Source organism: Oncorhynchus kisutch, linkage group LG20 (assembly GCF_002021735.2).
Source record: "Oncorhynchus kisutch isolate 150728-3 linkage group LG20, Okis_V2, whole genome shotgun sequence".
Classification (NCBI taxonomy): Eukaryota; Metazoa; Chordata; class Actinopteri; order Salmoniformes; family Salmonidae; genus Oncorhynchus; species Oncorhynchus kisutch.
In genome coordinates, this window is record NC_034193.2 from 41,571,512 (window position 1) to 41,586,223 (window position 14,712).

The 14,712-nt window shown below is 46.9% G+C and overlaps 1 protein-coding gene across 1 annotated transcript in view; it reads left to right on the forward strand.

Moving 5' to 3' along the window:
* Positions 1–1,081: 1,081 nt before the first annotated feature.
* Positions 1,082–14,712, forward strand: part of LOC116355399 (uncharacterized) — a 42,514-nt gene continuing 28,883 nt past the window's right edge. The window contains exon 1 of the mRNA XM_031799006.1: positions 1,082–1,480. The gene's annotated coding sequence lies outside the window, so the exon portion shown is untranslated. The remainder of the gene's footprint in view (positions 1,481–14,712) is intronic.

Below are 14,712 nucleotides of genomic sequence, written 5' to 3' on the forward strand. Positions count from 1 at the left end.
TAGCTGAGACAGACAGAGGGGTCAGATGAACTGTATGAGTCACCCGCTTCCACACACACTATAATGAGGTGCGGTAAACACACACACACACATTGTAAGAAAGGCAGTTTGAATGGTGAGGATCCCAATGTCTACATATTTCACATCACTCGTCCAGAGTGAATGCATCATGTCTGTTTCCAGTCTAACCCTCTCTTCTCCTGACACTGTGAGTTGGGACTTTTCTTTGCCCAAAGACTCCTCATTCATTTGTTGTTCTTTGTCGTCTTGCTGTATAACAAACTAGTTGATGTCAGATTTCTTGGCCCAATTCAGTCTCGTTCTGTCAATTTCATAGTCTTTGTATGTTCCCCGTCTTTTCATTGATTCCTATTGTAAAGCCAGCAGCTGCAACTGAGGGAACAGAAGCAAGCTGCCACTCCCATTGTGGGCAGTCAGTGCCATGCAGCAAAGGAGCTGATGCTCTATGTCTTCATAAGCACCATCAACAAATGCACCTTATCGTCGCTGTCTGATAACTTAATCTCCAGAACATAAGCTTTTCAGGAAATTGATAAAATTACCATATTTTCCCATTAATGAACATACAATTATGACATTTCCCAAGCTATTTGGGGTAAATGTTGTTGGCCCTAGAGTTATGAAATGTTCAGAGCACATTGAGTTACTTCTTTGCAAAAACTGAGTTACAAGGTTTTCATCAGACAATGACATTATGCTAATAAATAAGACATAACCAGACCAGGAGTGTGAACAATGCCTTTCTCAGTTGAATAAATGTGCCTATTCTTCATTGATATCAAGAAACTATCAATTGCATTCAAGTCGATTTTTTTAACCAACTGAAACTGCAACCTTTACAGACTCTATGTATACATACTTATGTAGCCTAGCCTATTCGTTTGGCCTTGCAGGCATCCAGTGTAGGTCTGCAGTAGTTTAAATATTAGCCATGCAGCTGGATTTTGGAACTTCATACACAGAGAGAATGGGTGAGGGATGGGGGCCAGGCACTCTCGCACACAGCAAATAAAAAGAGGGGCAGTGGTTTAGCATATGACATCATCCATAGTTTTTTAAATAAACCTCAGGCCATGGTTCTTCATTGGTTCCTAGCTGGATAAATCGATTTTTTGGGGGGAGGGGGTGCTTCTGCAATTTCACCCTCGCTCAACTATGTGGTAACGCCACTCATTCGATTCCTCTTTCCAGAGAGGTAGCTTCTTCGGTCCCGGGAACGTTACTAAAGAGGGATGCACGCCGTTTGAACAAATCAATTGAAACTACAGCGTCAGTGCGAAGCTTGCCAGTTGCACGTTTGATTGTTTGTCCTCTACGTTTATAACCTCCGCACCGACATATTTGGTCTGTTTTTGTCCAGCCAGCGAGGAAGTCGCCTTCAAAAAAAGGAGTCGCCTACAACGGTACCTGAGAATTTGTGGGGGGGAAACGCTGCGAAGCGTGCCTCGACATTCTTACGGTGAGTGGGTATTGATACGATGTAGTTCGAGCCAGCAAACGTCTCGCAATAAGCAATTTCTTGGATACATTGTTGCCATTTCGGTGCCTCTTATGTTCTGCTAATTCATGCTGCTTTCGCGTTAAAATATGTTATCTAAACAAAGCTCACGAAATGACACCGATCAAACGTTCGTTGTTGAAAGCCCATGTTTTCAAACTGGATTTTGATGTGACGTCTACAACGTCGGTGAACTTGTTTTGGGCGGTGGTTTCAACAAGGACGTGGTGGCTTCCTTTCCCTAAAAAAGCCGTGTCAAGGCGCATGAGGTGACTGGACACCCAACTGTATGCGTAGCCTAAGTTCTATGTTCATTTAATCGATTTATTGACTAACCTCGGCACCAAACGTACCCCTACCATTGTTCTGAGAATGAGAGGGCCCCAAATGGCTACTGCAAAACCGGGGTTAATTTACCGTTCGTGATTGTGTCCTGAGATTTGGGCTTTGCTGAGTTCCCTGTGGCTCACCAGTAAACTCTGCGATGCAACTGCGTTTTCGAATGGAGAGCAGGTGTGAACGCGATCCCATTATCGATTGCTGGCCCAATCGAAAGTGCATCCTTTACATGTGGCGCTATGAAAGAACATTAGTCTAAAGAATTTCATTGTTGGTTACATTCCTAAATCAATCTCCCATTATACAAACCGCTAACATCCATCTGAAACTCTAATGTGAGCACAGTTGATAGGGAAATTGTGATGGGCTGGCAGGCCTATATGCTTCTCTATCACAAGAAGCTTTTTACACCAGCAGCACGTCAGTGTGAACGGGAATGTCGGTCTGGCTCGCGCGCGCCTCCAGGTCTGGAGATGTCTGCTAGATTATACTGATTATACTGAGACTGGGCAGCGCTAGAGGGAGAGTTCAGAAGCATCAGATGGCAATGTCAGATCCCAGTGATACTGTCATCTGGGTTTTGGCTCCAAATACATGTTACATAATCTGTAATGGGGCACAGGCCAGCCAATGCTATCCCACCTGCCCCATCTCAATGTCACGGATTGGGTGTCAACAGAAGTTCATCAGATTTCAGAAGTCTATCAAACAGCATAAGTCTGGTCATATCTGCTGTTGTCATCAATTGTTCTGTATAGCATAACATGCCTTTTTATCAGTGATCAAGTGCTTTCTTTCAATCTGAAAATTTTAAATTAAATGTTAAATTGTCATTTGATCTCTTAAAGGAGACATGACTTCCTTTTCAAGACATATGTGGTGAATGTGGTCTTGTTTTGGGTTTTGTTTTGGGTTTTGTTGTAGGGGTGTATTATCCGTTTCAGGGTGTCACATTGACTGAGAGGTTACGTTGCTGCAGGGGCTTGACAGTGACACCCTCTCGCCCACCCAGAGTGGGGAATGTGTCCCCTCTCAGCAGTGACCTCTCAGGCAACCCTCTCTGAGTGTGAATTATCACTGCAGGGGTGTGAAACCATCTCTCTCACTGATGCCTATGGCCTGAGCTCCTGGCATGTTCACAATACCAGGGGTGTCAAACATCTACAGTCCGGGAGGGGGGGTCCAATCTGGCCCACGGGTGTTTTTAAATATATATATACTTTGAAATGACTAAAACCAAATCAACTGTCAATTATAACGGACCTACATACAAACAGTTTCTTGAATGTATCCATCTCATTAATAATCACCTACATGTCAGAGCGCATTGAATTCCAGAAATGAAGGATGGAGGACAATATTTTGAAATAACAATTTCAGTGCGGCCTGCCGGACCTTGTTGGAGACCAAATGCGGCCCCTGGGTGGAAATGACTTTGACACCCCTGTTTAAGATAATACCACTTACCCTGTACTGTCACCACTTCCTCTGTCCTCCTCCTAAACCTCTGCAGTGTCAGATCCAAATTGACTAGAAGTTGGCAGTCAGTGACTAGAGTCTGGTTTCAGTTATGGGCTCTTTTGGTGTAGAGGAACTACGTCACACTACCTACGTTTGCAGGCAAAATCTTTGCAGTGGTTTTGCAGGTAGTTCATGCAAACTAGCCACTTGCGAAATGCACTCATTAAAAATAACCTGCGTGATCTCGATCTTCCTAGCCAGTATTTTATTCAGCCAATAAAGTAGTGATGTAGGCAGCCAAAAAATACCCTAGTCACTTCTTTTGCCTATGGTCGGGTTGACGAGACTACCCTAAGTGCAGGTTTAGGATCAGTATTACCAACCCTAAAATCATCCTTATCGCTGTATTTATTGAAAGAGAACAGACCTTAGATCAGCCTCTGACTCTCGTAGAACTAATGTTCTCTCGACGAGAGTCATGTAACATGATTGGCACCCAACTAGTCTTGGAATGTAGTGCACTTCAATTGGTTCCTCTCCTGTAGTGTACACTCCCTTGTTAGTCAACATGGCGCCCCATGGGGCAGCTGCAGTTGTCTATTTTCAGTAAGACTCTCACAGAAATCCAGGTGGTTGGCATTGCGTTGTTTTCCGATCGCGTGACCGGACGGCTGATTTTTAAAATTGGATACAGCCGTAAAACTCTACAGGTCAGTATCTGTTATTTTGTTGGGTGCCTTCAACAAATTCCCTTAAATAATAGTCTTGGTAGTGTGTGAGTCACAACGGTGTGCCGCTGACTCATGGCTTTCCACTTGTAATGGTTGCTAATGCTCCTTTATTTGCTCTGGTTGTCGTTGGGGCCATGCGACCGCATCAATGCCACAGCTGCTGAGATGATACCTAATGGATGTCAAGGTCACTGGACTCAAATCCATTTTCTTTGCCCTGCGTAGTGAGCAGATGAAATGGTACCTAATTACACACACCACACACCTGCTCGGCGAGCTGTTATCTACCCTATCAACGGCCATAAAATCCCTCAATTTGCAGCATTACGAACGTCACACATCCTGTGAATACAATTACAGTAGGTTTCATCATGCGTTCTCTCACTGGTTTCTATGGTGTCTCAGTAAGTCCGTCCCGAATATAGGGAGACGGGTGCTATTTGGGACTCGGACACGGTCTCCAGTCTAGAAGGGCTGCTGCCGGCTGTCCCATGGAAGGCTGTGGTTGGTTGTGCTGCTGTAGCACCTGCCACTGTGGTGGTCTGTGCCTTGGGATTCAGCGTTCTCTTTATTAGCCACGAAGCAATGAACACACACTGCTTTTAGACTCTGTGGCCGCCTGGCATTGTGACATGTGGCTCTGTGCTCTGCTATGATCCAAGGTGTTCAACATGTTCAGGAATTTGATTTGGTCAGACCAGACCCGACCCGATATACGTTTAGCCATATCTGGTTTGTTTTAATGGTGTGCTTTGGGACAAGGTTTGATTTGTGGTTAGGTGTTGACCCCGAGGTTTGAGGTGTGTGTATCTGACGGCCCTTGCTGTGTGCGTCGTGGCTGGTTACACACATCCTGTTTTCCTCTGGTCTGCCTCACGACCCATGAGTAACCCAGGTCTTGTGTGTTCAGTAATAGAGCCGTGGTGTGTGTGCGCCCAAGTGCATGGCAGCCAGGCAGGTGCGATGGGATCAGTCCATCTGGCCTGGGCTCACCCTGGCTGCTCATAGCCCTGGTAACTGATCTGGCCCTGAGGCAGCAGCAACACCGAGCACAGCTGCTTTCCACTATTGACATTCTTCCTGATCCCCAGAGAGGAGCAGCCCTGTAGCCATCCCACTGTCAGCCTCCCCATCCCTCCAAAAGCCTGGTGTCCCTGGTCTGTCATGGCATCTTCTCAATTAGTGTTTCAGTGATTTTCCCCGCAACCGATCCCCTTGCCTCCTTCGCAAACCCCTCAGACCTTCTCCAATGGGTTTTTGAGAAGATGCGAGGAATCAAGGAATTATGCATTTAGAGCCCTGGTGTCCCAGGTCTGGTTGTTCTCGTGGGATTTTGGCCAAAAGCAAGCGTGCCAGCTGCTACCCCTGTCCCCCTGCCTCGGCTGAGCTAATCCATACGCCCCAGGCCAAAGGGGGCACAGGGGCAGACAATGGGACCTGTCTGTTACCTTTTAATCCTCAGATTACCCACTGACAACCAGCACACACACCTCCCCTCTGCCATCTCCCACCCTGCGGGAACCTATTCATGCCTTGTCCTGAAGAGACCCCAAGACCAAACCCGGCTCAGTGTTGTTTTGAACCTGGTCCAGTTTTATCCAGATTGTTCTGACTGCCTGCACGACGTAAGCTAGTGGCTAGGCTAGCTGCGAGTCCATTCCCCCCAGGCTAAATGACTAGGTAACCCCCATTGTCTTATGATTTCCCTTAGCACTAACTTGTTAGGTTAGCCCATCCGCATCTCATTCCCCCATGGCTAATTGGCTACACTAACTATCCACTTAGCCTGTAGCGTGACTCGCCACAGCCTTATCCTCCTCATCCCGTTATCCTCACCTCCTCATCCCGCTCATGAATTGTTTAGCATGGCTAAGCCAATGCTTTAGTGTCCCGCCTATATGTCAGGGACAGCGGCTCTAATCCTGGCGGGCTGCAGCGCTTGCAGGATTTTGTTGCAGTCCAGGACACGTACTTCAGCCGAGCAATCAACTAACTCTGGTCTTTCATTAAGACCTGGATAGGGTTTATTCACAGGAGCTGGACTGGAGCAGGAGCATGCACAGACTGCAGTCCTCCAAGACTAGGCGATGTCCACTACTGATCCATCGAATAGCTTAGAAGCATCTTTTTGTATTCTCCGTATATATATCTGTGGTCTACCCAAGCTGGCAAAGGGGCTTTGTGCCCTGGTGTGTCCCCAGCCTCGTCAAGTCATTCACGGAGGTAGGACTGTGCGCCAACTCGACATGGGGCGGGGCTTCCAGAAGTTCCCACCATCCAACCACAGTGCAGGGGACACCCAGTGAAGGGTGGGGCGCTGCAGGAAAAGGGCGCTCTGTGGGGTAGCGCTCCGTTGCCCAACGGGCCCCGACATTATACATCGGGTTAGGGCCTGTTTATTCATCAATAAGGAGGGATACGGACAGGGCTTGGGGTATCACTAAATTGACCACTAATCATTTTTGAGGCGGAGCCATTTGCTTGTGCTCTGCCTGCGCAGTACAGTCGTATCTGACTAGGATCATAACGACGGTCCTTGCGTTTTGTCTGAGTTTACAGCTGACATGGCTCGTGGAGCATTTGCTATGGTTGCTCACTGACTCGGTGTGCAGGGAGCTTGTGACAGATGGAGAGTAGCAACTAAAGGGTTTACTAATGGAGGAAGTCGTTTTGGGTCCGGGCCTTAAATTTGACGGAAGCAATCGGGCCTGACTGTCTCGGGCATGGTTAGGGTTCGGCTTAAAATTCATGCCCGTGCAGAGCTCTAGTAGGAGGTCCCGTGTTGTTTTTGATTGTACCCGAAGACATTTAATGCTGGCTGGCTTGGGGATCCTGTGTGTTTGTTTTTTGATTAGCCATGGAGGGATTTGATAGGTCATTTTTGTTATTTGGTTTGTCGTTGACATCATCGGTTTTAGGCTTCAATTCTGTCTCGAACTGAAATGAGTGCCACCTCTTCAGTGTACTGCCAGATGAGATGCCATGGGATTTAGTTAGTTAGTTAGCTAGTTAGCGGTGGCTTTTCAGGTCGGCATGAGCTTGTATTCCCACTGAGTAATTCCATAACACTCTGAGTCCATTGTGCCAGTGGTTCCGGTTAAACGGAAGGGTAAAGGTCAGCAAGCTATTCTCTATGGGAGCGTTGCTCCTGTTGAGTTGCCTCATAGGAGATCGGCACCCTGCCCTCACCCTCAGGTCGCTGTGAAACGCCTGTCACCATAGGGCGAGCTTGGGAAGGCAGCGGTGCATGGTGCCCCGGGGAGAGCCCACGGTAGTGTGTCGTCCACCATGGCCTGTTTTTGTTACGGAGTGGCTGCGGCTCTGGCTTTTTCAGGATCTTTAGTCTACAGCACTAAAAGCGTCTGTGTGTGTATATATTCCCTACGCTCGGGGAACCGGTTACTCAGGCGACGCATACAGTCATTGGGGAAATTCTCATGGTGCTCGTTTTAAATGAAGTTGGATCCTGCATAATCTACGTAACAGAACCGGCTATAATGGCATAGTAGTATAAAGTTAGTCAACAGAACGCGCCACTAGGCGAAATACACAGGTAGGCTTGTGCTACAGTTGAACACAATCGGCTCTAAAATGAGTTGGCTCCATCATTCTAAACAACACTGTAGGCTACTTCAAAACTACACCTGTATTACTGAAGAAAATCTTAATGCTGATTTGAGATCAAATGGTTACTATAGAATGATGCCGCATGGATGTTTCACTGGTAAAACCTGATGAATTACGGTGTGGTGTTTTTGTCTTACTGTGGTTTTATGCTATTATATTCGGTTCTGTTCTGTAGAATACTGTGTTCCTTGTAATCTTGCAGACACGGATTCAGCTTGGATCTGACTTTATTAAACGAGCGCCATTCCACAGAGTAGCCTGGTTCTCTGCACCTAAAGTAGAGAATATACACGTATGCAGAAGCTCTGGCTCTTTGAGTGCAGCAGACTAAAGACCCTGGGAAAGTCGGATCGGCAACCACATCCTCTTTTGTTGTTATCAGACGCCAGCAGGAACTGTGAAAGAATGCTAGCGCCTCTCCCTCCCTCACGGTGTCCCAGAATGAATTCTTTGGAGTAGAGCTGTGTTTTTGGTTTTGTGTGTGGTTTCCTGCCTCTTGTGCGGTGTGTGTGTGTGTGTGTGTGTGTGTATATATAAGAATTTTTTTCTGATGTTACCAGGCAGGCCCAAACTCCATCCCACCACAACAGGCTGACATTTCAGGCAGTCTTTTCAAGCAGCTCTTACACTAAAAGGGCATGATCATAATTTTCACAGTATTATTCCAACCTCCGTGTGGAAATATATAAAAACACAGGAAAATCATGTTTTTGACTACACTGGGCCTTTAAATCCATACACATTCAAACGTTGTCACCTATAATGTATTAAATACATATCCAACATGCTGGGCTGGCTTGAAATGTAACCCCTCTCCAATTAATGGAATAGGACAATATTGGGGCTTGATTGTACAGTTTGCATCAACAACTTCAGTCATGTTTCAAATGTCCAATATCTAAGTGTTTAGGGCTAAGCTTAGGCATTAACTCCGAATGGTTTAGGATGGGCTTGACAAATATCCAAAACCACTTTCTATTGCTGGATTCGAACTTGCAACCTTTTAGAACCAGAGGCAGATGCTTACACCCATCCCGGTCCATAACCAAAGCCACCTTGAAGGTAACATCGCTCACTGTTGCCCCTTGTGGTCGATTTTCACGTAATCTCCCGACGTCCTCGGACATGGCTGGACGTCGCGTACCGACTCGCTAGCGACCTGCCTGGCTTGCCTTTGTTGAGTTTCCAAAACTGAGAGCAGGCAACTCCTAGGTCTACGACAGCAGCAGTGCGTTAGGGAGCGTCTTTCATTTAGTCGAGACTGGCTGAGACAGCCACGCAACTGGGTTGAGGGCTGAGCTGGGCCCATATGCTCAGCAGAGCCTCTCCTGTCATCATGCTGTGAGTAATGACTGTCTTGTGTTGGTGGATTTCATCAGGAGATTGGATCTCTCTGCGTGCCATGTTTTCTGAGTGTTCTGTGGTGATGCAGCGGAACTCTGCAACACTGCCTTTATATGGGCAGACGGAGCAACAGTCTTAAGCTCTTTCGCTCTCCACACCCCACACATACTTCACCCCATCCTCTGCTCTTCTACCACCAATCCTAAGAGTTCATTCAACTTTCTCCTCTTACTAAATTTATTGGCTCCCTCTTTGGACAGGCTGGCAGTCTAGATGGGGGGGGGGTTGGCTTTCCCTTCTCAACAATCCCCCCCCCCCCCCCTTCGTGGATAGCACAGCCTCCTAAATACTTCCTATCTCATGCAGTTGGTAGGTTAATGACTGCCTTGGGTTGTATTCATTAGGCACTCGATGGAAGAAAATGGACTGAAAAGGGGATAGAACCTGAACTTGACCAATCAGAAGTGCTAGTTTTCGTTTTCCATTGCGAAGCGCTTTGCTACGATGTTCCCTAATGAACACAACCCGTGTGTGTGGATCTGCTTTGGTCAAAATGCGTTGTAACTTCTAGTGAACTTGGTCAGTTGTAGACTAGTGAATGACCCGTTTCCTGTCTGCAGGGAACTGGTCCAATAAAGAAGTTCCATGTTGGAAACCCCCTTCCTTCCCTAATAAACCCCTCCTTCTCCAATACTCTTTTCTCCTTGTAAACTCCTGTCTTTCTAAAGCCTCTCCACTCTCTCTCCCTCATTATCCACCCTCCTTTCCTGTCATACCCTTTATATACACACACACACACACTGTGAATGGGGCCTGTGTTTCCTCTGGCCAGAGCCCCAGTACTTCGGAGGCATCCACATAGCAAGGCCTCACTCAGACAGCAGTCCTTTAATGAATAGCCAGAGACTGAGGCCCCTGTTTTGTCAAACACCCAAATGGCGCTATATAACTCAGTTACACCATAGTCTCCACCGCCCAGGCCCAGTTTAGTCTAGCTAGCAGCCACTGTTAAATGCTCAATTGGGTTGTCTCTGTCAGGCACAGGGGGCAGTCAGGGAAGGTTGGTCACAGACACAGGGTTTGCTTTGGCAGTGCAGTCTAAAATGGAGGTCTATTGTCCACAGTCTTGTAGTCAAAGATGATGCAAGTACTCGAGAACAGCACGGTGGAATCAGAAGAACGCACAATGTGGTAGACCTGCTCTCTCACTTACACACAGTGTATTCTGAACAAAAATATGAATGCAACAATTTAAAAGATTTTTACTGAGTTAGTTTATATAAGCCAGTCAGTCAATTTGTAATTAATTAGGCCCTAATCTATGGATTTCACATGACTGGGAATACAGGTATGCATCTGTTGGCCACACATACCTTTTTTTTTTTAAATAGAAGGAAGTAGGGGTGTGAATCAGAACCAGTCGGTATCTGGTGTGACCACCATTTGCCTCATGCAGCGCGACACCTCCCCTTCGCATAGTTGATCAGGCTGTTGATTGTGTCCTGTGGAATGTTGTCCCACACCTCTTCAGTGACTGTGCAAAGTTGCTGGATATTGGCAGGAACTGGCGATCCAAACACTGTCGATCCAAAGCATCCCAAACCAAACTCTGGTAACACCTCTGGTGGAGATTCCTGCATTCAGCATGCCAATTGCACACTCCCTATCAGCTGGAGACATCTGTGGCGTTTTGTAAACCAACTGCGCCTTTTAAGTGGCCTTTTATTGTCCCCAGCACAAGGTGCATCTGTGTAATGATCATGCTGTTGAATCAGCTTCTTTATATGCCAACACCTGTCCGGTGGATGGATTATCTTGGCAGAGGAGAAATGCTACATTGTAAACAAATTTGTGCCTAAAATTTGAACTTTTAGTGCATATGGGAAACATCTGCAATCTTTTATTTCAGCTCATGAAACATGGGACTAACTCTTCAGTGTATATATTGGTACCCAAACCCTACCTCTGACAGCTGTTTATTGGCTGCTTCCCTGAGGAGCCTGACAGGCAGAGCTGGAATGTGAACGGGGGTGGCTCCGGGTCACCGACAGATGCCCTGGCCCCAGCCCTCCCCAGGCATTCTAGCACATGTACACATGACACTGGGCCTCAATTCCACCATAAAGGTTTGAGGTTACCATTGAAGCACTCATATTTCCCCTCCACACTCTCCCCGTTCACCTCCCTCTGTGAGCTAGCAGAGAGGAGAATCTATTTGTATTTTTACCCGTGGTTAAGACTGTTATGACACCAAGCCGTCATCAGTAATAGCACCCTGCTCCATCCCCTACCCTTCTTGCTCTTTTTTTTTGTTGTTCTCCCTGTAGTCAGACTGCATTTCCAACCCACTCTCAACACAGCTAAACCCCCTGCTGTTTCTATTAAAGGGATATCATAAGTGACCCATTTTTTTGTTGCGCTGCTAAAACATGGCTGGCACTGTGTCGGATGATTGCAGACAAACCGCTGTAATTAAACTGCAAGAAAGACGGCGAGGGGAGAGTTGGATGCGAAGGTGAGACTGAGCCTGAGGGGGGCGACGAGTTTCTTCCGTCCAGACGGCCCACCCCAACAAGCTTACGATGGCAGCGTTAACCCCCACCCCCAGAGAGCGATACGGACAGCTTGCAGAGTTTGTTTTCACGGACACGAGCTAGTCGGTTAATAGCCAGCCACTGTGTTGTCAGACTGCGGCCCGGGAGCAATTTCCAACCGGCTTATGAATTTGCATACTTCCAACACATGGTAATTGTTGCCAAGGGTATTGAGGTAATTGTGATATTAGCTGCAGCGCTAGCTGGAAAGCAAGCACGCTGTGTCCTGAATATGGTATTAGCCCTCTTTTACTGGTATTTGTTATGCAAATGAATGGAAGGGAGCACAATGGCTCATTATTTCATAAAATGCATGATGCCTTTCACATCTATCAGCCGTGCAATATATTATATATTTTTTTTAGGGTAGAAGGGGGGTGTTCCCCTTTCTAATCAATCCAATTGAAAATCTATGTGAAGCCAGGGATGGAAAGCTGCTCTGAAATTCCCAGAGAATTTGTCATGAGGACATTTTGGTGATGAGTGGTTTTAAGATGCCAAGCAATAGTTTCAAATAGGACAAACTGCAGCTAGCTGCTCTGAAGTAGAGGAGTCTACAACGCCCTCACTAATCGCCTTGCTACAGTTCAACAAAGCCCTTGATATGCATGTGTAGGGTTTTAGTGATGCCACCTACCACAACACCAGAGGTCGGCTCAGTTCGTGGTAAGGAATGCCATACAGGCTGCACTTTGGTAAGCCCCTGGCATTAGTGGTCAAGTCAGCAGCCGCTGGCATTTGCCGGACCAGAGATGGGCACAAGTAAAAGCCAGGCCAGTGCCCATTCTGCCCATGGCCAAAACATCCCCCTTTTACCCTGCTACTGTCCACCGTACGCGGGTACAGCGACGTCGCGTTAGTCTGACTCCTGCCTGGCCTACTGGCGCTGCCCGCTGGATTTACTTAGCTGGCGGTCGTCCCTGTCTGAGGTGTCCCTCATCCCGCTGTCTCCCCAACGCATCATTACGTCGCTACGTGGGTGTCGGAGCCCACCCAAATGCCTTGTGCAGCGGTAGCACTAGCCGCGTTGTTTGGAACACTGCGTATTGAGTGGACCTTGTGATATTGTGTAGAGACGATGACCAATTTGTTAAGTGTAGTTGAGCCATGGTTCCTCTCCAAATTTAGATTGATTGATAATGTACTAGGTGATCGATTGAGACTCTACTGGCCTATAACTCCTGGGCAATATTCCAAACTTGATTCGGCCAAGTCATTGATGGCTAATTCTGTGTCACAAAAACATCTCAGGTCATTGAGTTGAAGTCTGCTATAATATCTATATAGCATTGAAATAATTTGTAGAGATGTGTAAGAAGAGCTTGCAGCTCTGGCGTATCCCTGCTCGGTTGAGTGCAGGCCGCAAGCTTGGCCCCTCTCCTCGTTGGCCGCCTTTATCCTCCCTGGCGCCCCTCTCGCTCTGTGCTGGAGATGTGTAACAGCAGAGAGGAGGAAACAGCTTGTCTGCCTACAGTCAGAGCCCGAAGGAGAGGAAAAGAAATCATGGAGAACGGCACCGAAGGCTTTTTGTTTGTCCTCTCTGGTTGAAATAGGGGTCAGACCATTGGTTTGGAGGGAGAGAGATTGGGGGAATTTGAGAGGGGTGCATGTGTTTTGGGGGAGGAGGGGTGTTGGTATTAGTTCTATTGTTCATCTGCTATCAAACCGGCTCAACGAGTTCCACCGGGCCCCCCACAAGTCTTTTTTGTTCATTTGCCTTTCCAATTGACTGGGCTAATGTGCAGTTAGGCCTCACGTGTCGCTCACTAACAGGCCAAGGCCAAACTGTCTTCTTGATGGAAAGAAATTAGTCTGAACATTTAAGTAGCAAACTGAGGTTTGTGTGGAGAGTTGTGGACAAGTGGCCGCCTTTCGTTCCAGTACTCTGCTGCCTGTGACTGGAACGAATTGCAAAAATCGCTGAAGTTGGAGACTTTTATCTCCCTCACCAACTTCAAACATCAGCTATCTGAGCAGCTAACCGATCGCTGCAGCTGTACATAGTCTATTGGTAAATAGCCCACCCTTTTTCACCTACCTCATCCCCATACTGTTTTTATTTATTTACTTTTCTGCTCTTTTGCACACCAATATCTCTACCTGTACATGACCATCTGATCATTCATTACTCCAGTGTTAATCTGCAAAATTGTAATTATTTGCCTACCACCTCATGCCTTTTGCACACATTGTATATAGACTCCCCCTTTGGTTTCTACTGACTTGTTAATTGTTTACTCCATGTGTAACTCTTTGTTGTCTGCTCACACTGCTATGCTTTATCTTGGCCAGGTCGCAGTTGTAAATGAGAACTTGTTCTCAACTAGCCTACCTGGTTAGATAAAGGTGTTCTCAACTAGCCTACCTGGTTAAATAAAGGTGTTCTCAACTAGCCTACCTGGTTAAATAAAGGTGTTCTCAACTAGCCTACCTGGTTAGATAAAGGTGAAATAAAAAAAGAAAACAAAAATAAAACAAGGTGTTCCACTTTATGGTACGTGCCAACGTTAATAAGTAACTGAATAGAGTTTCTATTGGGCCTTTCGGTTTCTCTATCTGCCCCACTAAATAGCCCCTCTTTAGAAAGTTGCCTTGGTGGAAGTTTCAGTCAAACTATTAACGACGACCTCTGTCAGATGGCTTGTGCATTAGTCTCTCTCGGTCTGTGCTCTCCCAGTCCTTTAGTTCTCTCCTTTTCCCTCCCTTGCGCTCCTTCCTCTTCCATCTCTTTCACCCCCCCTCTCACTCTTGCGCTCTCTTCCTGCTCTCTTGCCAAGCCTGTTTGTTGAGCTCCGAACACTGATTTCTGCCCGGACCATCTGTTGACTGAGAACAAATCTCATAGCGTATCGAGGGGGCAGAGTAGCGGAAAGAGGAACAAGTGGTTAAGAAAAAATATAGAAATGAGGGAAGGGGGGGAATACTCATAAAAATGGTTGGTGCTGGGGTAGAGGGGCAGTTGGACAGGGAGCGCTGCAGGAGTGGGTGGGAGGGCTTGTGATAGGAAAGGAAAGTAGAGTAAATGAGAAAAAGCCCCCCCACCCCCCCAAACATCCATCCACGCTTTCAATTTGTCTTGCACACTATTGTCCATTTG